Source organism: Balaenoptera musculus, chromosome 4, assembly GCF_009873245.2.
Source record: "Balaenoptera musculus isolate JJ_BM4_2016_0621 chromosome 4, mBalMus1.pri.v3, whole genome shotgun sequence".
In the NCBI taxonomy this organism is placed as follows: domain Eukaryota; kingdom Metazoa; phylum Chordata; class Mammalia; order Artiodactyla; family Balaenopteridae; genus Balaenoptera; species Balaenoptera musculus.
This window is the reverse complement of record NC_045788.1, coordinates 134,127,701-134,153,615: the sequence shown is the minus strand read 5'-3', so window position 1 is coordinate 134,153,615 and position 25,915 is coordinate 134,127,701.

Here is a 25,915-nt window from a genome sequence, read left to right as displayed (position 1 = left end):
ATTTAATTCCTCACTCTCCATGCTATGCATCTGTTGGAAAAAAAATTTGAAACCAATTTTCTATTGTACAGCAAAATCAATGCCAATTCATCCTGATGTTTCTAATCAACATGTCTTATTTTCTTCTCTGTTCCCATAACTTATAATTATTTGTGGTACTCTCCAAACAAACCCTTCTGTTCTTCTGCTTATGCCTCCTTCTGGCTTGCGATTTATATATGTGGAAGTAATTTGAGACTGGAGATCACCAATCTATTACTAAGCAATTTGGGGGGTCTTCAAGACCCCCCAGACATTTAAAAATACAGATCTCTGTCTCTTGGTCTCTCATAGTTCAGGTACAGTGTTTTAAAGAAAAGGTTAAATCCTTAATCAGAAGGTAAACACAGAGCCATGCAATTTCTTAATTTGGATTTTGAGAAAACTAATCATTGTCTTAGTGCCACCACTGTTCCCTGCTAAAATAATTTCCACAAATGCTGGAGGACTGAAATATTTGATTCTTGCTCAGAAATCTCATCCAATAATTTGACATTGGCACACTCCCACCTGGGCCTTCAGCACGAGGCTGCTTCTTACCCAGCCCTGCCATTCCCCCACTCTTGGTCACTTTGGGGTTGTTTAAAATATATGGGCATATTTTCAGCTTGAAAATATTGAAAGCATTTCCAATAAGTTTTTATAATTACTGAGGCTTGAGTTTTGGAGAGCAAACTTCTTAAGTGGGCATCAGCCCGTGGAACTTCTTGAGAAACCAGCCAGTCTTCGTGTACCTAAAATACTGGGGGCAGAGTTGGGCTGACACTAAAAGTTATGTCCATGGCAATCTCCTCCAAATTAAGGGGTGGTGTTTAGGAACTACCACCTGAAGATTTATTTACCCACTTGGGAGATGTCAGGCTTAGCAAATGGGCTCACCACTGGAAGGAGGTGCAGATGGAACCTGGTAAGGAGGAAAGGAAAACTGCGTGCTGGGAGCCGTATCAGGAATGACTTTGAGGTAAGAAGGAGGCAGGTGGAGAGTGGGGATGGAGTTTTAGGAAAAGAACATTCTTCAAAAATGGACCCATTGTGGTGTAAGACTATGAAGAGAGTGTTAAAGGATGCTACATCCCTTCTCTTAATTCAGGCCACCCAAAGACCTTTGAGAAGGAGCAAGCTTTGTCAGTCACCCCAAAATGTAGACACACTAAGCCACCCCTTCCCCATACCCTTTCTCCGTTATTTTCTTCTGCAGATGGAAGTGATTTATAAAGAGAAGTTTTACAAAGAAGTGTTTTAATGCATAGACTATAATTACAGGGAGATCTAATGTGGAAAGCCACTTTATCAAAGAAGACAAAGACAGCACAAGTAGCTTAACTTGAGCAACACTTGCTCTGTGTCACCTTCAAAAGGATTTCTTGGAGTCTGGCTGGAGCTGACAGCAGGGCAGATATCCCACCAGGATGTACCCAGAAGGCATAGCAACCATAGTCCATTTTAATTGGTTGAAACCAGTCATTAAATATTTGTATTATTGCTATTGTGGCTTCACAGTCTCTTTGAGATGGTGAGGCTTGAAACAAAAGAAAATAAAATGAAGGACATTTGAGTTCCAGGAAGTTGAGTTGGAAGCCCTGTTCCACTACTAACTAGAAACTTAAGCTTCAGATTCTTTCTTTCCCCCTTCCTCTTACCCCCAGTGATACATAACATCTCAGGTAACTTGAACAATATCAACCAAAAACCTCCTGAACTGAGTGCCAACAGGCTCTCTTGTCCATTGGTCACTTTTCAAGCACTTTTCAAAAAGAAACCAACCAATAAACATCAATCCAGTAGGGGACGTGTCTCCAGAGGCCTTTACCTTTAAGATAAATTTTCTTAAGTCAACATTTAGATCCCTTTGTTAGCCCACACGGGACATTGAAGTTGGCAAGGCATTGCTACTCTCATAAAATATACAATGTCATTAATAAGGAGATACTGTAGCTTCCTCTTATGTCTGTTGAGGTATCAATTCTTAACCAGGCATCCAGTTCCCCTTTATATCTTTGCCCTTTCAAGTCTGTTAAGGATTGCTCATCAATTATGTACTTCTCCCTCCCAGGGGGAACTCCATTGCCTCCAAGCCCAGAGAAAAATTCACTACCTGAGATGGGAGGAGATCTCTGTATTCTCAGGTTAGTTTCTTCCATGTTCTCAAAGAGAATTTTAAAAGTTCAAATTCACAGCCCATTTGCATTGCATGGTGATTTGTATTTTAAGATGATGTTCCCATGTGATGTTCATATGTATTTGTGTAAAAAGCCCTTTAGATTTCTGGATATAAAAACTTATAAATGCAGGATGTCTGTCTTCACATTTTGAAAGACTTTCTTATTAAAGGGGCATTGGATTTCATCTCTGTTGCTCCAGAAAAAAAGAAATGAAACCAAAGAGCAGAGTCTACAGGAATATAATTCTTTTCAAAAATAAGAATTTTTCTTAATAGTTTAAGGTGTTAAAAATGGAACCACTTGCTTCAGGACAGTGGGGCCAGTTGCTGGCACTGGAAGAAGACACCCCTACCACAGTATTTCAAGAGACTGGAGGCCATTCATGAGGGAAGTAAAATAGGGGTTCAGCACCAAATGTCTATATGGTACCTTCCAACCTTCCAACTCAAAAGCCATTGGGACCTCCTAACTGTGAGGGGTCTGTTGACGGTACCGGGAATCGCCCCACTCTCTGGAACATAGCATAGTCAGTATCACACTTTCTTTCATTTGTTCAAGTCTTCCTTTACCTCCCTTAGTACAGTTTTATTGTTTATTATTTTATTTGTATAAATACTTGGTTTTTTTGTTTTGTTTGGTTTCTGCTTTCTGAGGTTTAAAAGTTACAGTAAAATAAAGGAATAACTTAAACTTCCATATTCCCACAATTTAGAATCAACAAATGTTAACTTTTTTTGTCATATCTACTTTTTGTCAATTTTTAGGAAGAGAAGAAGAAGGAAGAAAGGAAAGAATGAGGGAGGGGGAGGAGAGGGGAGGGGTGAGTTGAGGATGAATGTTAGCTAATGTCCCCTAAGCCACCAACCCCCCCACCCACTCCTGCTCACATTCCCCTGGAGACTAAAGTTGTCATGTATCATTCCATTTCGTTAAAAAATTTTTTTCTAGGTAGATATGCATCCATTAAAACACACACACACATACACATTGTATGATTTTGTTTTTTAACTACATATACAAGTACATTATCTGTATATATCCCATAAATCTGCATCTTGCTTTTTATACTCTACCTTAGGCTTTTAACATCTGTTAATGTTGATGTATACCAGCTCTATTTATTATTTTTTTAATTGTTTTATGGTATTTCATCATAGGAAAATACCACATTTTGTTTGTTTATTCCTATATTGAGGGATATTTCAGTCATTTCCTTTTTTTTCTGCTGTTGCAAACAATGCTGTAACAGACATCATTGCATATAGGATGCTTATGAAACTTCTCAGGAGGTTGTCTACTGTGTATCTCAAAGCATAATTTTTAAGACACAGGGCAAGTACATTTTCCTAAATGCACCAAACTTCTCTCCAAGATGTCTTTACCAATTCATATTTCCAGAAACAATTTACCATTTCCCCTACAACCTTGCCAGCAGTTGAGATAGCTTGACTACTTAATCTTACAAATACAGTGGCTGGGAAATTGTCTCTCTTTGTTCTTTTTATTTGCCTTCTCTGAATTTCAGCATCTTTTGTTTGTTTTTTTTTTCTTATTTGTTGACCATTCACATTTCCTCTTTGGATAATTCATTTTTTTCTACTTTTATTTTCCTTATTATGTGTTTTATATACTAATTCCTAGTCTATTAAATATGTCTCCCAGTCTATTTTTTCACCTTTTGCCAACAGAAGTTTATAGGTTTTTCTGTACAGAGTTTTAAAATTTGAAGCAGTTGAATATATCTATCTTTTTCTTTATTGTTTGGGCTTTATAAATTCTTCTTTTAAGGTTTTCTCTAAAATCATATAGATGTTGTTCTTTATTTTCTTTAATAATTTTTCACATGTAGATCTATAATCCATCTGGTGTATGTGTAAAGTATATGGTTTGAGGTAGGGATCTAATTGCATTTATTCTGCTCTTCCCCCTTGCCCCACCTACCACTTCCCAACCTCATGAGATTTTTCTGAGATAGTTTCTGCCACTACAGAGTTGACCTCTCCCTGTCTTGACGTAATCTTCTCTGGAACACATTTTCTTGTGCATCAGAAGGTGACAAGTTGATACAATTCCAATTGGTTCACAGTGTGGTACACTTGAGCATATCAAAAGTGGAATGAAGCATGGAATTATAGACAGAGGTCTGCACATGTCACTCAAGTAGTGTGCACAGGCTTATCTGCCTGGCTGGCACAGACCCTCTCCCACGTGTACCCAGTGTAGATGTTATGGGCTGAAATATGTCCCTCCACCAAATTCATATGTTGAAGCCCTGACCCCTAGTACCTCAGAATGTGACTAGAAATGGAGCTTTTATAAAGGTAAGTTAAAATTTTCATTGACTTTTAATAAAATTTAAAGGTAAAGGTTAAGGCAAAATTATCTTTAAGTAATTTTAGGGTGGGTCCTAATGTAATCTGACCAGTGTCCTCATAAGAAGAGGAAATTTGGACACAAAGAGACACCAGTGATGTGTGTGCACAGAACAAAGACCATGTGAGGACACAGGGAGAAGGTGGCCGTCTGCAAGCAAGGAGAGAGGCCTCAGGAGAAACCAACCTGCCAGCCCCTTGCACTTGGACTTCCAACCTCCAGAACTGTGAGAAAATACATTTCTGTTGTTTAAGGCACCCAGTCTGTGGTACTTTGTTTTGACAGTCCTAGAAAACTAATATGGTAGGATAATCCCCCACAAAGATGAATGAAGATCCTTGTGATTAGATACAGATAGATTTAAACTTCTCAACATGGATTTTTCATTTAGCATACTGAAAAGTAGGTGAACAATTGATACCATAAGTTCACCCAAACAAAGGAATACAGCCAAGGAAATTGTATGGCGGTCCAGATGGAGCAGTACTTTATTTGTCAATAAGTCAGTCCTCCTTCAAGTAGCACACAGGATCTGACCAATCACAATAGATGTATTAGTTTCTTATTGTGGCCAAAACAAATTGACACAAACTTAGTGGCTGAGGACAAATTTTTTATCTCACAATTGAGAAATCCTAAAATCCAAAAATCAAGGCAAGCCTTCATTCCTTCTGGAGGCTGCAGAAGAGAACATATGTCCTTACCTTTTCCAGCTTCTAGAGGTCACCTAGATTCCTTGGCTTGTAGCCCCTTCCTCCATCTTCAAATTACATCACTCCAACTTTTGTTCCTGTCCTCACAGCTCCTTTTCAGACTCTGACTCTCCTGTCTCCCTCTTACAAGGACCTTTGTAACTACACTAGACCCACTTAATCCAGAATAAAGTCGTCATCTCAAAATCCTCAACTTGATCACACCTACACAGTCCCTTGTGCCATGTAAGGTAACATATTCATCATGTTCCAAGATGTGAACAGCTTTGGGAGCCATTATTCTGTCTACCACAGTTGCAAAACAGGTCAGTAAAACAATTTTAAAAGAAAATAATTCTATTATGTTCAAAAGGAGAGGATTTTAAAAGAATGGAAGTATTGAAAGCCTTCCTGCTTTTTAACTCAACAGAAGAGTTTTTAAACTAACTTTTTAAACTATTAGTACCAGACGTTTTTCAAAATCATTTTTAAGTCCTTGTTATACTAAAATTGTGTTGTTTCACTTGATTTTTTGTTTGGTTTGAGCCCTCTGTTGAGCTTTTTTCCACATCCGGTTGGATTCCATCTGCCAACGAGCACATGGGCCTGTTTCTACTTAGAAGATCCTCTTCCATGTGCAGCCTCGAGGCAAAAGTGTCCCGAACTACTGAAAACGCTTTCCTACCCTGGATTTCTCTAGGCAGCTTATGCAACGCTGAGTCAAGCTCCAAGTCAGGAAGGCAAAGCTGCGGGGCTGGAGAGAGACAAATGCTCCTCTGGCCCAACATGATTCAGTTCCTTCAGGCCTCCTGTTACTGACCCTCTCAGGCAGCTTCAGGCAGCATGTTCTTGCCACCAAAGACCTCCAGTGTCATGTGGGGGACTTGAGTGTCATCCACTGACAACACTGAATTACAGCCTGCCTTGGGCATTGAAGAAGGGTGAGTGGGAAAGCCCCCTGCAGGCAGACCGGGATGAACACGTGTATGCATCTGCCAGAAACGTATGGGAAGTTTCAGATGCTGGCAGAGCTCATGCAGCTGAGAGAGGAAGGAGGGCTGATTGTTCTGGAAGGCTGTTGCGCTCCCAGGGGACATGTGTTAGAACAATTCATGCCCCAGGCGATCGAGAGAGCAGAGCATGTTTTTCAGCAGCTATTGCTTGTTTTCCAGAATGGCAAGCTGCCCTGATCATCTGTGTCTCTGTAGTGGATAAACTCTGCAGGCGTGTGCCACATAGGTGTGCATCTGCATGTGTCTGTCAGTCTGCCTATGTCTGTGCATTTGCTCTTGTATATGCTAGTGTCTCCATGTATAAGTTCTGCTTTTTACTAAGAACCAAGAGCTGCCAGAGATGGAATCTTCTAACTGCCCTTCCAGCCTCTCTCATCTCTCTTTGATGCTCCCAGAGGTGCAGGCTTTTGACCGACACACCAGCCTTCCCAGAAAGCTGCCCCTGCAGCACTTGGGAAGGCAGGAAATGCCCAGCAGCCTCAATTCCTTTCCTGCTCCCCCTCATAACTCTTTGGGGGGAAGTCCCAGGCCTGTGGGGGAAGGTCCAAGCCCCGAAATGCCACTGACCCTGTCTCCCTCCCAAGGCCCACGCTCACTCCCTCAGCCAGGCAGGGACACCCAGAGGTGCAGGCACTTTGGCCTAGACCCTGTGTGTGACTGGGTGGGCTGTTTTTCTCAGGAGGTAAGAGCTACTCCGAAGAAGAAGCTGAGGTATGAACTCATTACATTTTGCAGGCTCTTTTTTCTTTTTTTAATTAATAAACTTTATTTTTTGAGCAGTTTTAGGCTCACCAAAAAATTGAGCAGAAAGTTCGGAGAGTTGCTATATACCCCCTGTCCACACACACACACACACACACACACACACACTCACTCATACACACACACACACACACACACACACACTCATACACACACACACACAGAGCCTCCCCCATTATCCACATTCCCCCACCAGATTGGTGCATTTGTTACATTCAATGAACCGAAATTGATGTACCATCATCACCCAAAGTCCACAGTTTACATAAGGTTTGCTCTTGGTGTTGTATATTCTACAGGTTTGGAAAAATGCATGACATATATCCACCAAAATAGTATCACTGCCCATTATATACAGAATAGTTTCACTGTGCTAAAAATCCTCTGTGCTTTGATTGTTCATCTGTCTCTCCCCTCTAACCCCTGGCATCCCCTGATCTTTTTACTATCTCCACAGTTTTTCCTTTTCCACCATGTTATATAGTTGGAATCATATAGTATTACTTTTTTCAGATTGGCTTATTTCACTCAGTAGTATGCATTTAAGATTTTTCCTTGTCTTTTCACAGCTTGATAGCTCATTTATTTTTATTGCTGAGTAACATTCCATTGTCTGGATATACCAGTTTGTCTGTCCAGTTCACCTACTTTGTTGCTTCCAAGTTTGGGCAATTATGAATAAAGCTGTTGTAAACATCCTCGTGTAGGGTTTTTGCATAGGTATGTTTTTTCAACTCCTTTGGCTAAATACTATGGAGCTTGACTGTTGGATCATATGATGAGTGTGTTTAGTTCTACAAGAAACTGGCAAAGTGTGCAGACTCTTTTTAAATGTACAATTTCTGCCTAACTTTATTTTTCACAAAGCTATTTATTAATATGTAGGAGGCGCTTGAAATCCTCATGGGATGACACTTTTGATTCTTCCAGAATTCCCCAACTCAAGAATGTGGAAAATTTGTACAGGCTCCTGGCATCTTCCCGAATCACATGTCCACTGGGGATTGTGTTTCCTGCACATCCATGCACACCACAGTCTAACTGCCTCTTTGACTTTTACAAAATGTCTAGCTTTTACTTGGTGACCATTTTTTTACACACAAGAAAATTACTTTCGGTTGTTCTATACTTTCAAGAGAATTACTTTGTAGCATTAGGTCAAGGAGAGGAAATCAACCCACCGCCCTGGGATGAGGATGCTGGTGATCAGCTAAGGACATTCATGAAGCCACATGATCTGTCCCCAGTACAAGCCTCACTGCGTAGTTGGTTCATATCGGTGACTCAGCAAAATGACAAAGTGCAACTTGCTGTAGGCCTTCTGAATCGTTCAGGGAAACTCAAAACTTCAAAGAATAGGTCCACAAATCCAGTACAGCTTCTTTTCCAAAAGGTCTTATGAAAGAGATTCACATGAGTAACCTGGTCTAGTCTGAGGAATATTTCATTAGTCTGTCCTCACATTGCACAGTTAGCGTAATGACAGTATAACATTAAGACTGCTGAGAACAATAAAAAAAACCCACTGATCCATTCATTGTAAAAAATGAATTGAGTCCCAGTTCTGTTGGCTTCTCCATTGAGAGATGAGAAGTGGAAATTGGAAGTAGTTACCTATCAATGTCCCTGGCAATATGGTGACAGCTCTCCTAAGTAGACCACTTAACAATGCTGGAGATGATATTAATTAAAACAATGTTTGTAAAGCACAGCTGAACAAGCATCAGAACAAGAGATTCCTAGGAGGTCAGAAACCTTGAGAAAGTATGAAGCCATGAAGCAGAGCTAAAGTGGAGGCAGCAGTTGCCTATGGGGTCACAGGCCAGTTCTTGGCAGCCTAACTCAGGTTATAAGGGGTCGTGAAGGCACCAGGGACAAGTAGGGTGATGCCTGGAACACCCTCACATAAAGCCAAGACCACCAAAGGGCAACCCCCTGAAAATTGAACCAGGGTAAAACAGGGGCCTGGAAGAGAATGTTCTGTCTCCTCCTTGGCTCTGGGTGGACCTGGAAAGAATTGTCCCCTGTGAATTTCTAATAGCAAGCCAAAATTCATACTACGTGGGAAGCTCTACCTCTGTTAGAGGTAGGTAGAAAGTATAAAAGTGGTTAAGAGACATGGAGGATAAAGTGAGAATATCTAACATGTTACCAGATCAGAGTTTCACAAACAGATAACAGAAACAATGTGGAAGAGGCAATATTTAAAAAGATAACAAGCATGAATTTTACAGAGCCAATGAAAGATATCAATCCTCAGATTCAGAAAGCCTTAAGAACAACAAACTAGATAAATAAAAAGAAATCCTCCCTTACATGCATTGGTAGTGAAACTGGGCAACAGGATTCAGCAAATTATGGCCCATGGGTCAAATCCTGCCTGCCATCTAAATAAAGTTTTATTGGAACACAGCCATACCATTTGTTTACACATTGTTTATGGCTGTTTTCATGTTACAATGGCAGAGTTGAGTAGTTGCAACAGAGACTGTGTGGATGGCAAAGCTAGAAACATTTATTATATGGTCCTTTCCTGAAAATGTTTGCCTACCCTTGTTGTAGAACATTAAAGGAAAGAGAAGATATTAAATGATTATTTAAATTTATGGAGAGTTAGCACAACTAGAATTTTATCTCACATCTCTTGACTAAGGATTCTCAAAGCTGGTCCTAGAAAAAGGACCAGCAACATCAGCATCACCTGGAAGCTTGTCAAAAATGCAACTTTTTGAGCCCCACAAGTTGTCCAAAAGACTCCAATGCATGCTAAGTTTGAGAACCACTGCTCTTGACTAATTTACTAGACCAGAGGTTCCCAACCCTGGCTGTACTTTTTTTTTTTTTTTTTTGGCCGCACCACACAGTATGCAGGATCTTAGTTTCCCGACCAGGGATCAAACCCGTGCCCCCTGCAGTGGAAACATGGAGTCTTAACCACTGGACTGCCAGGGAAGTCCCCCTGGCTGTACTTTAGAATCACCTGGGAGTTTGTAAAAAATATCACTGCCTGGCCTCACCCCCCAAAGATTCCCACTTAATAGGTCTGGAATGGGGCCTGGGTATTGACATTTTTTCAAAGCTCCCCAGGTGAGTCCAGTCTCCATTCAGGTGAGAACCACTGCATTATAGACTTCTGCCTGCCTTGTTTTATCACTGGTGAAGTAGACATGGAGAAAATTTGACAAACTCCCAAAGCTTTGTCCGTGCAGTGTATGGTATTCTTGACTATGCAGACTAAATAAGAACACTTGGGGTGGGGAGGACTGTTTTGCTGTCTTATTCAAACCACCTAAATAAGCCAGAGTTAAGTCTTACCCTCCCTTCCTTTCATCCCCTTCATCTCTCTCGGTAGAGGAACTATTAAAAAGTGAAATGACCAAATGTCAAGCCATGTGAGTGGGTGGAGGGTCAAGATTCATGAACCCTCAGTTCTGTTGTAAACAATTTTAGAATAATGAAGGGTTTTGGTAATGCCCAACTACACCAACAAGGGAAGGAACTGAGAAGAAGGAACTGAGATTTGATGAGTTAAGAAACCAAGGAGTCTTCTGTAGGTACGTGGGTTGGGGAAAGTGGGAGACGGAGCATTCATGCTAAAGTTCTCACAGACGTAGGGGCTAGAAGAGGAAGACTGACAACTTCTTCTCTATTCACCCCCAACAACATTGACTTCTGCTGAAGGACACACCTCCTGGACATGATGTCTACTGAAAGCCTGCCCCACCTGTACCCACCATCTTTACATTGTCACGGCAAGGATAGCCCTCTGGAAGGCAAGCCACAACCTAAGAACTAGATGGCATCAAATCACCACCATCATCTTAGCTTTTAGGTGAAAAGAGCTATTTGGATCAAGAGCTTCTCTGACAGAGGATAGTGAAATTCAGAGAGAAAGGAAAACGGATTGACATTCCCAAGCTTGGCAAAATTCCATTTGCATAAAATGGAATGCTGAGAATTTATCAAAATTTTAACTTAAAATTTCAAAATAGCATTATTTTGAACCATCATGAAAACAAGTGGTTTTTATAATAGGAAAGCCCACAAAATGGCCACAGTAATTTGCATCTTCATGGTTTACAGGCAAGAAGTCTTCAACTGGAGTTGAGGGAGAAGTAAAATAAACAGCTAGGGTTCTTTTAACCACTCACCAAGATACTTATGCACTTAAGAGACTGATGCTGGAAACCACATTCTCATCTACTCTGAGTTTCCACCCATTGCCTTGGAGCTATATCTGGTGGACATTATTGTAATGCCACTGTGAATATTTGTTTAAATCTCACCACATATTTATGGGGAACAGATTTGTTTCCCCATGGAAATCTTGGATGAGGCAACTGAGAAAAATGATTTTGATGACTAAGGCTTGGGCAGCAGGGAGAATGAGAGATTTGGGAGAAAACCAGAACCAGAAGACAAGCAGACCCCCAGGGTCAGGGGAAGCCATGGCAAAGTTTCCACTTGGGGTCTCCACATCAGGAGTCAAACTCAAGTCCAGGAGGCCAGGGAACCTGAGTCCAGATAGCTGACCTGAAATTAAGTTTTTTGGGTCTAAGGCAAAGTTCAGGACAGCTGCAGGAATTGTATGGGTCATGCAAGGTTAGGGTTGGGAAATGGCCAGTGTGGGGAGCAGGGTAAAGGGAGAGAGTTTGAAGGTGGGTAAGGAACCTCCTTGCACAAGGCCTGGTCAGGTAGAAGCTGGGGTTGTTTTCCAAGGCTCATTGCTGCCAGGGGAGGCCAGTTGCCAGGAAACCTATCATTGGGAGACTAGGTACTTGCCTTGACAACTCCACCAGGAGTCTGTTCTCTCTGGAGTCCATGGTCAGGGACCTGGTGTTCTCTTAGACTCTTTCTCAAGCACTGGTACATCCTCAAGGCATCTGATGAATACCTGATGGGGAAGAAGACAGGCACAGACTGGGGGTGGGTTAGACCAAACAATGGACACCATGGAGATGTGGCCACAGGGACTGGCAATTCATTTTCAGAAGTGTATTCCCTGGGAGGCTGGAATACAGACTAACAAGGTTCAATGTTCTCACCCTGGCTGGGCATTAGAATGATACAAGGAAGTTTTTTTAAAAAAAACATTGTAATGCCCTGGCCCTATGCCCAGAGATTCTGACTTAATTGGTCTGGGGAGAGTCTCTGGGATTGATATCTTTGAAACATTCTCTGGGTTATTCTAAGACTCAGTCCAGGCTGGGTTAGAGGAAGGTGGGGATGGGAAATAGATGACCACTTCTGTACTTGTTACCCACTCTCTCCCTTCTCTTTCTATGGAAACGCCATCCTGTGAATGTCTAGTATTTGACAACCTTTGAGTTTTTATTCATGCTGCCTCTGGAAAGAACAATAACCATTAGGTTTATTTATTACTTTTCCACTAAATTACTTTAAAATGGGAATTTTTAAAGAAGTCTTTTACTTATTTAACAATTACTAATCACTATGTACAAAGTATTGTTCTCTGAGGGAGAGGCACAAAGTGACAGGAGGTGACAGGAATGGGGATCAGAAATGTTCAGAGCCCAATCGGGGATGCCTGTGTTCTCACCTGCCCACAGATGTGCGGGAGGAGCTGCATCGATCTCAGCCTCATCCAAGATGTCACCCCATCTGTTGAAGGTGGATGTCTCCCCAGGGACTGAACTGTTTGATAATAAGCCGCAGGAATGGGCACTATCTGAAATGTAGCTCCAGAGCAGAACTGGAATGACAATGCAAGGAACTCACATCTTTGCCCTGGGCTTGGGCTCCTCAACAAGATACACTCTTGAAGATCTCTAGGGTGCAGACCAGCTGGCCTTTCCCAAGCAACAACTCTTCCTGGATAAATTTCCTTTGTCCGCGACCTCCAAGCCCAGATGGGAAATATCCACAAGTTTCCTCCTCCACCGGATGCTTCATAACCTTGGCTGAAATACGGCAGCACATCCATCACAACCTCTCCAGCTACCAAACCCCTGTCTGCCGTTCTGGGGACTTTAGGCTCACCTGAGTTTTCTCTATTGATCAGGGATACCCAAGGTGACTCCTAAGTCATCCAGAGTGAAAGAAGTCAGACAGAGAAAGACAAATACTGTATGATATCACTTACGTGAGGAATCTAAAAAGGTGGAACTGGGGGCTTCCCTGGTGGCACAGTGGTTAAGAATCTGCCTGCCAATGCAGGGGACACGGGCTCGAGACTTGGTCTGGGAAGAACCCACATTCCGCGGAGCAACTAAGCCCGTGTGCCACAACTACTGAGCCTGCACTCTAGAGCCCGCGAGCCACAACTACTGAGACTGAATGCCACAACTACTGAAGCTTGCATGCCTGGAGCCTGTGCTCCGCAACAAGAGAAGCCACCGCAATGAGAAGCCTGCGTGCCGCAAAGAAGAGTAGCCCCGTCTCACCACAACTAGAGAAAAGCCAGCGCGCAGGAACAAAGACCCAATGCAGCCAAAAATAAAAATAAATAAATAAATTTATTAAAAAAGTAAAAAATAAAAAGGTGGAACTTGCAGAAACAGAAAGTAAAATGGTGGTTACCAGGGCTTGGGTGCTGGGGTGAATAGGGAGATGTTAGTCAAAGAGTGCAAACTTCCAGGTAGAAGATGACTAAGTTCTGGAAATCTAATGTACAGCAGGGTGATTATAGTTAATAATACTGTATTGTATACTTGAAAGTTGCTAAGAGAGTAGATCTTAAATGTTCTCACCACAAAAATGTAATGTTAATTATGTGACATGATGGAGTTGTTAGCTAACTATGGTGGTAATCATTTTGTATTATATAAACATATCAAATCAAAGCTGTATAACTTAAACTTACACAGTTTTTTATGCCAATTATATCTCAATAAAGCTGGAAAAATAATTTTAAAATATAGGTGTCTATTGAAAATATCAGCAAATGTTCTTGAGAATCCTCCTATTCTACACTCAGTGTCACTGAATCTATTTGTTGTAATTCTGTCCCAGTTGTACAGTTGACCCTTTATATTTTTGTATGCGTCTTCTGGTTTTTGAGTCAAATGGATATGCATTTCTATATTTTTTTAATCAGTGGAATTGAGACATATTAAGGTTGAAGAAATGGAATTAATTTTTATGCTTTGTATGATTTATTAAAAATTTCCCATTTTCAACCGTTGGTGAATAAGTATCAGCATTCTTGTTTTGATAGATCAGGGAAATTAAATAAGTCACCCAAGGTCACAGAGCTAGTCAGTGGAAGAGCTACAGTTCAACCAGAGTTAATTTGGTTATTTATACATTAAGTGAATTTTTCTCTGCTTTGTTCAAAAGTAAGCCAAAATAAGTATTTAATTGATTTGTTTTCTTTTATATTGAGGGCTCTATTTTGTTGGTTAGTTTGACTGTTCTTCCTTTATTCCTTAATAAAAAAAAAAAATTTCTTGGGGACTGTGGTTGGCAGAATAATGGCTTCCCAAAAATGTCCACATCCTAACCCTGGGAACCTATAAAAATATTGTCTACATGGTAAAAGGGACTTTGCAGATGTGATTACATTAAGGATCTTGAGATAAGGAGATCCTCCAGGATAATCTGGGTGAGCCCAATATAATCACAAGGGTCCCTATAAGAGGTTGGCAGAAGGATCAGAATGAGAGAGAGAGAGACGATGTAAGGACAGAAGCAGAGTAGAAGGAATACACTTTGAAGGTGGAGGAAGGCTCCATGAGCCAAGGTAGGTAGATGGTCTATAGATGCTGGAAAAGGCAAGGAAACAGATTCTCCCCTGGGGCCTCCAGAAGGAAGGCAGCCCTGCCAACACCTTGATTTTAGCCTAGCGAAACTGATCTCAGATTTCTGAGCCCTTGAACAGTAAGGCAATACATTTGTGTTGTTTTAAGCCACTAATTTGTGATAACTTGTTACAGCAGCAACAGGAAACTAGTACACTCCCCTCCCCTCCCCGTTTACACTACGATCTTTTGTTCTTTGACCTAGCCAGTTCCACATTCTACCCCAGGAAAATGTTACTTTTAGGTGTGTAGTGAGCTCACTTTTCCCCTTTATTTTTTCACAGTGTCCTAGATCCTAAACACAACAGTCTTGTTGTTTGGGGCTGGGGCCATGTACAGGGGACTTGGATATTTTCTTGGAATTCCTGGCTTTGGGTTGTACTTGGTGGATCAGGCCAAGTTGTGGGAGGTCCCAACCCTGGCGGATACTTAGGGGAGATCTCTCTCCTCTTCTTCCCCTGCTCCAAGACACACCACCCACACTGGCTGGCTGAATTGTATCTGAGTGTTTGTGCAAAGTTCTGGAATGCAGAACTGTTCCAACCACAGAGGTGGTCAGACCCCCCAGATCCTCCCATTCCTGCTACCATTCCATACTTTCTTTTCATTCCTTCATTTATTCATTCATTCATTTATTCAAGTGACACTAAATAGCCACCTTCCAGGACCCACTGCTGTGGTAGGTACTGGGATAAAACACTGAACAGACACAGCCTCTGTCTCTGTGCGGCAGGGCGATGGATGGTAAGAGTGCGGTCAGTGTGTGCTAAGAGAGATGTATGGTCCCAGACAAGGGCGATCGACACTGCTGAGAGCTGGTCGGAGTTGGTCTCAAACACAGCCTCTGGGAGGATGGGACCCTTGAGCTAGGTCTTGAGGATCAATAGGGCTCAACAAGCAGGCAGGGAAGAATGGGGGAAGGTGTTGAAGGCAAAAAGTAAGCGCTGCAGCTCTAGAGGCTGGATGTCCTGGACTGGCTTGGCCCAGCACAGCAATGCAAGTAGTTTGGTGTGGCCACAGCAAAGGGTATAAAGGCAAGTGGAAAAGAGGAGGTGGAGAGGGGGGCCCAGCCCCTTGGAGACTAACAAGAATGTCAAGGGCAGCATTTGTAAAACGGAAGCTTATTTTCCTGCACGTTTGAATTGCACAGCCATGACCCATTTGTTGGATGGTGGAATCATCTGAGAGCATCTCATCACTGGATGATGGATACTTGTTGGCTGATTTAACTAATTCAAGGATTGTGTGTGGGATTGTTTCAGGGTTGGTGTACAGTTAAAGAGGAAAGACGGGGCAGCATAATGGTTAGACCGTGGGCTTTGGCGTAGAATAAACATGGGCTCTGACTTTCTATCTGTTTCACTTTGGGCCAGTTAAATAACCCTCTGTCCCTGAATTTTCCCCAGTGAGGTTCAAAGGTTGGAGTGAAGATTAAATCAAATAATGCATCTAAAGTGTTCAGCCTTCTACCGAGAATAGACTCAGTGTTCATAAATCATAGTTGTTTATTATCATGTCCCTTTATGTCAATTTAACAATGTGTCACTCTATTTTCCTACCAGAGGAAGATAAGAGGAAGCTGTCAATGGCTTCAAGAAGGGATTTTAATAAGAAGCTGTGAGGAGAATGACAGAAAAGCCAGAAATACAAATCCTACATTATAAGAAGATTCAGGTTGAAAGCAGATGGGATTAACTGAACTGTTAGAAGATTTTAAATTAATTAGGGAAAAGTTTCACGATTCTAGAACAACAGACCTTTCTCTAGTTCCCATCAGGGAAACCAAGACCACAATGGCAGGAATTTGGAGGAAAGATGGTGTTAAGTCATTTTCTGAAAGAACCTTAACTGGGGAAAGTGGGGAAAGAAGAGGAGGAAAGACTTTTAGTCAGCATTTTGACATGACCTTCAGGTTTGGTCATCAGGGGAATCTGGGCTCTAGTTCTCTGAGGGCAGGGCTTTGTCTTGGTGTCTGTACCTACAGAGTGTCTGCCACATGGTGGGGAACCCATAAATGTTGAATGGGTGAAGGAAACATTACTAGTTATTTCTTCTTAACCAGCTTCCCTTCCAGTTTAGGCATTATTCACATTTTAATTTGGCACAGGTAAGCCAGTAGATGGCTTGAAATAAAAATGACAACTTCTTGTCCCTAGTTTGAAACCCATCTACCATTCAAATTCCTCAAATCGCTCAGACACTTTGTTTTCACTCATGATCCTGTCAGTACCCGGTAATGCCAAGATCACACGTGGTCACATGCTTGACAGAGTTTCGTAAACTGAATTAAACATCGTCACTCGTGTCCCATAGAATATGGACTGACAATGAAACGGTACTTAAAATATATCTTTAGTGAGAGAGAGGTGATTAATAGACTTCATTATTTTTGCAAGTCTTAACTTTATATTTTGTGAAACAACAAAAATTTAGAGATGTTATTTTACTGGCTGTCATGGATTTTTAAAAGTGACTGACCAAATATGAGAGAACTGAACAGAAGATGTGAGTGTCTGCACTTACTGGGGCTGGACACTCATTGTTTAATCCTTTATACCAACCATGACGAAGTTTTTCTTGAAATTGCACTAGTAAGCTTCTTTTTTCCTGATTTAACAGAATTTTCTTGCAATCTAATCGGATCACACTGATTATTTTTAACAAATTTATTAAAAACTCACTGAAATACTTTCTCTGGAAGATTTTTGAACAGGTTAAAAATGTTTCCATTTTTAATATGCAGGTACGAGTTTTTATAGCTAACACATCATTTTCAGCAATGGTACTGCGTAGTAATGAAATATTTCCAAATGTCTGTTTTCAAAATGCTTTCTCCATACCATGATTTACTCTTGAGAATCAGATCAGTAATGTTCTTATTCAAAGTTAAAATGTCAACTTTACCTTTACAGATTATGTTTATTTATTACTTCAAAAGTATCTGCCAGCTAGCAAACCACTGGCAGCCACCTGCCTCAGAAACTGTGAATTTGCAACACTAATCTTATGGTAAAACACTGAATACCCTGGCTCTAAGTTGGAAAACGTTTAAAGTATTTTATAAAAGATAACCAGGAAATCTCTGTGTGATACAAAACATGTTCACAATTACTTCCGCTTCCATTACAAAATACTCGAAAGAGTCCTGCATAATTTAAAGTTTTTTGTGCGTGTTTTATTACTACATTTTTTTTGGAAGTTAGCTTCATCAATGTCATCTTCTAAAACTTTGTGCCCTCCAGCGACAACTTCTTCCTAATGATAGGTTCCCTGTGAGCGGAGTAGTAAATAAAAATCACCCTTGGATCTATCTCTGTAAGGTTACCCTGGGCTTCCTTTTATATTCTGGTCAAATTGACTGTCACATCAAGGGTTACACTAACACCATTTTCTCATAGAACATTATTCTTATAACAGAAGTCACTTAGCATTAAAAATATCTTCTCCAGTCCATCTTTCTTTTAGAGGTTTACAAAGAAAGAAGTCCTGGATGTATTTCACCACTGAGCAGAGTTAAAGAATTCCATAGGCTGAGACATGTCAGAAACATCTGTACTTCAACCCAACTGTGTAGTAAACCACCCACACTGTCTCATTTCTCCTAGGATTTGTTTCTTCACATCTTCAGTGATGTTTTTCAAGGCATCTTCCAGAAGTATTTGCTGACAGAGGAATGCATTTTAGTTTAGTCATCAATTTGTGTTCCATGCATTATTTTCGAGCTGTTGTCACCACAACAGGAATAACAAGTGTTTCCTTCATAGTATGTAGCTTTCCCCCATTTACTATTAAGTGAGAAACTTACTATTAAATGTGCAACTTAAACTTTGGAAGTCTCTTAAGGTGCTTCCAAACATTTATCGTCAAATTTATTGTGATTTTTGTAAAGCGCTGGATTGAGTAGTGAACAGCTCTGAGCATTTAAAAAAATGTAGAAATTTACTGTCATATTATGGATAATACCTTTTTCAATGTTTGCAAATAGTTAGCTTCATACCAGCTTTAGTGATAACCCCAAGTTGCAATATGCATTTACTTGGGCTACACTGCTAATGGTAGATGATATATATTCATATTTCAAGCAGCTTTTTCGGTCATGTCAATTTTTGTGTGTGTGTATATGACTTGTTGCCAGGACTGAGTAGATTATCATTGTTTTGCCTCATAATGTGACCAAGAAAGAGCTTGCATCAGGAGAAGGGTTGGCCCTGACATCTCTCCAATGGTTCACCACTGTTTTCATTATTAGTATTATCTGTAAGCAGTACTTTCTCTACAGGTTCTTTAAAGCCCACTTGTCTGCTTTGTGGGTGTTGGTTTTGTTGAAATAAGGTGATAGAAACCGTAAACCCACTTAACTAAGCTCATATAATTTGCATTTGTCATATCGCCCTGAACTCAAGTTAATGGATTCAGGGGTTACTCCATCACCAATTGAACTTCACGTGAGCGAGAAACAATCTTTCAATGGTGTCAAGCCACTAATATTTGAGGTGTCTGTTACAGCAGCCAGTGTTTGCTTAATTAATACATTTCCTTTGTGTGAGACATTTTGACAGATGTTGTAAGGGCTGCAAAGATAAATAGACATCCCTGAGTTCAAGACTATAACTAAGACATGCATGTAGGTAATCATATTATGAATCAGTCCAGAGCACAGGCACCACGAGAGTAGCCCAAATTAAGCACGATGGGAGTTTAAGTAAAGAGAACAACCTTTTCAGTTATTGTGGTTAGAAAATGTTCCCTGGAGGAGATCATATTTGTGCCAGACTTTGGGGGAGAGATAAGATTTCAGTAGACAGAGCTGAGAAGGGGTCTTCTCAAAGAAGAGAGATGTGTGTCTCCTGGTGGCACTTTAAATGTCAAGCTAAGGTGTTTGGACTTGATCCTGTAGGCAATGAAGAGCCAGTGAGGAATTCTGAGTGGGGGAAGGTGCAGTCCCATTGATGCGTTAAGGAGATGACTCTGGGAACAGTGAAGAGGGTCTAGGACTTCCCTGGTGGTCCAGTGGTTAAGACTCTGTGCTCCCAATATCGGGGGCCTGGGTCCAATCCCTGGTCAGGGAACTAGATCCCACATGCATGTCACAACTAAGAGTTCACATGCTACAACTAAGGAGCCGGTGAGGCGCAACTAAGGAACCCACCTGCCTCAACTTGAACCCAGCGCAACCAAATAAATAAATAAATATTGACAAAAAAAAAAAGAAGGTCTAGAGGAAGCACAGGAAAACCTGTGTGTTTTTGAGACTGATTAAGAGGCAACTACAATGGTGAGTCTTGAGTCACCACTTCAGAGCTCCAACTGTGCGGTCAGCAGACTTGTGTGTGAATCCTGGCTCTTCCATTTGTCAACTATACTGACCTTGAGTTACTTAATCAAGTAAGCCTCCATTTCCCCATTTCAAAAAAGGACTAATAATAGAAGGTGCTTCATAGATTTATGTGAAGGTTGAGATAATGTATATAACACATGCAGCAGAGTGCCTGGCACTCTGACTTAACAATCAGTGACTTAACAGTGACTTAACAGTCACTATTATTTGTATTCCCAAGGTGAGATTATAAGGACCTGAAATGGGTTTGTTGCAGTGATAACAGAAATGAAGGGCTGAATTCAACATACATGCAAGTAAGGCAGATAAATCCAAAATGACTCAGAAATTTGATCTCAGTTACTTGGGAGAATGTTCTCCCACTGGAAGGACTGATTGGTGTCATGCAGTTAAAAAAAAAAAAAAAAAAGAGAATTTTTAGATAAGCCAAGTGTGAGGTGTGAAGGGAAAGCCAGAGACATTTGTAGACAGGGATGAAGAAGGCAGTAATTTAAAGAGAAGGAGAAAATTTTTTAAATGGAATAAATTGTTGGAGAAAGATTCCAAATGAGAAAGGAGATGTGACTGAGACATCATTTAGGGTCTTATCTGTAGCGAGATGAAGACACATGCCCTGCTCCCCTTCCTCTGAGATAAAAGAGAATGAGAAGGAAAAGGGAAGAAAAACTCTAGAAAAGCTATGATATATAGAACAGAAAAATTGAGGTTGCTGGTGGTATGTGGCCTTGGCTTTTTCGGAAAAGCTGGTGGTGTGTGGGGTGGAAGTGGGGACAGATGTGTCAGCACAGGAAGCAATTACCACTCAACACTCACCATCTCCAAATCCTGTCCACTGAAGACCCTGGGCTCAGTGCTCTGCAGAGAGAATTTTTAAGGGACATTGTTTTTATGGGGATTGTTGAGTGTTTTTATGGGGATTGTTGAGTGACAAACTTCCCTGGCCTTGCCGGAGGTTTATAAGGTTAGCTAGAGGCTAACAAGAACAAACACACTCTCACCATCTTGAAGAACTGGATTTAAAGTTAAAGGTCCAAATCGACTTCTTTTGCTCTGATGTTGGGCAGAATCAATGCCAAGGGCATGGCATGTCAAGGTGTTTGCCAACAGAGGCCATGCTGTAGTTTGCTCTCAACCATCCCAGGGAAGCCGTTGGGGGACTGGAAGCTGGTTAGTGCATTTGGTGCTACAAATGCTGACTCAATATCCATAGATTCAGCTCCACCTTCCTACACCGACACACCCCTCAGGTCAGGGCCTTATTGACTTCTCATCTTCCAGGCTACCCAGATCCTCCCTTTAACCGGATTTTGTCTTTGGATAACATGACTGAGGACAGAGGGAGATGCCCAGTGTGATGGATAACTCACAGAAGGCCCTGCCTGGATGTTGGGGCCAAGTTTCAGCTGAAGTTGAGTTGGGGCAAGCCAACTTGGAAGCTCATAAGTTTGAAGATCTCCATCCGGGAGAGGCACCCACCAGAAGTTACCGGTCACATTAGAACCTTCCTAATGAAGCGAAGCCTTGTTTATTTTTCTGTGGTAGAGGTAATTGCATGTGACATTTTGCTGAATCATTTATTTATATTTTTCCTCCTTTTTTCAGCATAAGAAACTAAACAGATGGAGAAAACTTACTTAAAGTGTTTTCTTATTACTCCTGGCAGTCTTTGGCTCCAGACAACTGCTTAGCCTCTTTCCCTGGCTAGAAAGAATGCCTGGAAGTGTTTATGCTGCCTTCAGATTCACAGAGGGTGAGCAGGGACCACATTTCCCCCATTTGTTTCCTTCATCAAAGTCTTCTTCCCAGCTCCAGTACAAAGATGTTTGACTGAGGCTCTGGACCCCACTCAGAAGCTTTTTTGTTTAATTTGATTCTTCTTGTTGACATTAGGAGTGCATTTAAGCATGTCTCCGTCCCCATCTTCTAGCTGGAATGCTCCCTGTGAGAAGTTTGGACATGGATGAAAACATCCATGATGGTGAACACAGCTGGGAACACGGGCAACTGAGGGAAGGGCAGATGGGAGGCAGGGGCAAGATTATATGATTAATTTCTGTTATGGGTGGAATTGTGCCTCCATCCCCCCATCAAAATTTAAATGTTAAAGTCCTAACCTCCATACCTTAGAATGTGATCTTACTTGGAAACAGGGTCTTTACAGAAATAATCAAGTTAAAATTAGGTCATTAGGGTGGACTCTAATCCAATATGACTGATGTCCTTACTGAAAGGGGGAAATTTGGATACAGAGACACACATAGAGGGAAGACAACATAGAGACACAGGGAGAAGAGAGCCATTTCCAAGCCAAGGAGTAAGGCTAGGAGCAGATCTTCTTTCTCAGACGTTAGAAGAAACCAATCCTGCCAACACCTTGACCTTTGACTTCTAGCATCCAGAATTGTGAGGCAATAATTTCTGGTTTTTAAGCCACACCGTCTGTGGTATTTTGTTATGGAAGCCCTAGGACACTAATGCAATTTCATTCCAGAAAAGTACAAGGGGTGTGAGATATGTTATAAAAAGAGGCAATGGGTATGATGGGGTTGAGAATAACTGCTTGGTTCAGACTCTCAAACAGAGCTGCTGAATATGGCCTCAAACAGCAATAATAATATAAAAATTTGGTTTGGTTTGGCAAAGGCAATGCCATAATGGGTAATTTCAGTGTCAGAAACAATCAGAGTATTAAATATCTAGCAAAAGAAAAGAAAAGTAAACCTCTAACTATGGAGATTTCCTGTGCTTGAGAGGAATTGACCACGAAGCAATTAAAGTTAAAAAAGAAAGAAAACCTTCTATTTCATACTTAGAGAAAACTCTTAAAACTCTTCTTGCTATACACAAATAGCCCCACTTATATCTGTATGGCTTGTCACAGTTTTTGAAGCACTTCTTGTACTTGATTCCACTTAATAGTCCCAAGAGATAAACAGGGCAGAACAAATTATTCTTATTTTATAAATGGGAAATTTGTGACTGTTAGGGTGTTTTGTCCAAGGTCAGATAAACTTTAAATTTCTTTCTTGATTAAAATGATTTTGGTTGAAAAATAGTCACCAATTTGGGTAACTTAGACATAAAATCATTTGATAGTAAAGATGCCCCCCACAAAGAAGCTATTCAATATAAGTAACCGGCCATGGGAAGACCAGAACCACAGCTACCCCGAGGCCTTCCCCTGCAAGTGGTTGAGAGTCTGGTCCATGAGGTTGCCATGGAGATGATTCACCGCCAACCTCCAAGACTGAGTCTCTGATCAAATTTCAAATTCCCAGATGAGAGGATCTGATTGGCTGGTCAGGTGTCTAGCCCTGTGGCAACTAATTGTGGCCAGGGTGGCCAGGTCATGTAGTATCAGCAAGGTGAATGGGGACCCAATCATTATAGATTACGGGGACAGTTTCCAAAGAGAGGGAAATCATAATGTAGCTGAGCAAGTCCCCGGAAGTTCCATCCCTCAGCTGCCCAACACCAACATACATGGACCTTCCTGTGCATCCAGATACGCCCCCTGGGTAACACGATGCAGAACATAGAGGCACAAGCACACATATCCACTCTCCAGTAGAAACAACCAAAAGTCACATCCAGCTCATCAAACTTGATTCCTTTTCTTCCTGGGCTCACAGATTCACTCCATTTCCCAGTCTCCCCTGGGATAAGATGGGCTGTGTGACCAAGTTCTAGCCAGTGGAATGTGAGCAGAAATGTTGGGCATCACTTCTAGGTCTGGACCTCCTTGCTCTTCCCCCTTCAGTGACTTGATGCAGATGCCACAGTGACCTTGGCAGCTTCTGTAAATTGCCTATGGAAAAATTACAATATGCAAGGAGGCTGGGTCCCAAGTCACTTCTTAGAGAAGAGGAACCAGCAGATCAAGAACACATTTGAGATTTTAGAAGAGCAAGAGAGAAAGTCTATGGTGTTTGAGCCCTAACACATTCTTGGTTTTGGTTTTATAGCAGCTAGTGTTGTCTTAATCACTGCAGAGGGTGATGTTAAAGGCATACTGTTCAGTGTTCCCAAACTCCAACGGGTGTTCACTCCTCCCTTCATTCCATCACAGTCCTTTCTCCCAATTTCACACCTTATGGACGCTTCCATCACCAATGTACATTGTATAAAGGAGTAGGGAGAAGGAAAGAAGAAACAATATGAGATATGAATCGGGAGACTGAGTTGCACACCTGACTCAGTAATGCTACATCTTTTGCTCATGGCAGTTCCCTTTTCTATGGGAACCACAGGAATGGGCTACTGGCAGCCATGTTTATACTGCATGAACTTGACTCCTCAAGGCTGACTGGGGCAAGCAAGGGCATAGCCCTCACCTTAATGGGCCAATCAGTTTCCCTCTCCTGGGAACTTGGAATTTGAATGAAAGTAACAGAGACCAGGAGACGAGAACTAACCACATGAATAGCAAAGTTCTCGAGGAAAGGTCTATTCATTCCTGGGTGGATAGACATCAGTGGAGCAGCCCGCTTCCTATCTTCCTTGAGGTGACTTTTCAACTTCTCCCTGAATTACATGATATGCCAGTAATTCCCCTTTATGCTTAAACTTTAAAAAATTACAACCAAAAAACTCTAATTAAAAAGGTAGTTCCAGCGGAAGGGATTTGATAATCTCCTTGGTATCCAGAGGAGGAGCTCTCCAAATATTCATTCATTCATTTAAAGAATATTTATTGATATCCTACTATGTGCCAGGCATACTCTGCTAGATACTGAAGATTCGATGACAAACTCAGTCTCTGCCCTCTTGATGTTTACAGAGGGGAGAGGGGTATTAGTCAGGTAATCTCATTCATAAACATGTAATTACAAACTTAGATTAAGACTCTGAAGGAAAGATTCAGGTCTGTGAAAGAGCATAGCAAAGCATCAAACCTTAGACTTGAGGATTTGAAGAAATGACATTTGGGTTGAGTCCTGAATACTGAGTAGGTGTTAACTCACGGAAGAAAGCAATTCTTAGATAAATATTTACAGAACCTTGTGATGTGGGTACACAGGGAGTACCATAGGAGCCCCCCCAAAATGTATTTTAATTTCTTTGAAGGAAATGGAAAAGGCTTCTCATAGTAGGTGACATTGCAGTTGAATAATAACGGATGAAAAGAGATTTGCAAAGAAGAAAAAGGAGGAAGGACATTCCAAGCAGAGGGAACAAAGCATGTGCAGAGGCATGAAGGCATCAGAAAGTGAGAACAAATAGCTCTGCATGGTTGTAGCTGTTAGGATCAGGATGTTTGTGAGGGAAACGGTCAGTGAGAAAGCTAGAGGATCAAGTCATAAAGGACCTCATCTAAGTCATGCTAAAGGGGATAGACTGTACCCTGTGGGCAGGGGGAGTCAAAGGAAAATGATCACAGGGAAGTGTTCCAATAAGATTTTTGCTTCGGAGAGTTCTTTCTAGATTTTATGAAGAACAGCTTGGACCTGGAAGAGGATGGAAGCTGAGAGGAAAATTCAGGACCATGAAGCCCCTCTGTGTTAATAGTCATCATCTACGATAGGCTTGAGGTCTACCATAACCTGAGCATTTCTGGGAGAAGCAATAGTCTGAAGTGTTCCTCCCCTCCTACCTGGCTCATCGCTGCGATCTTGGTTGGCTCTAATTGCCTCAGAGGTGACTCGTGCCGTAGCAGCAAGTGGGTTCTCTTCCTGTGGCCTTCCATCCCTGTAATCCCTTCTCCACAGTACCAGCTGGTTACGCTTCCTGGGGCTCACAGCTGATCACATCCCTCTGGCCTAGAGAGTTACTCGTG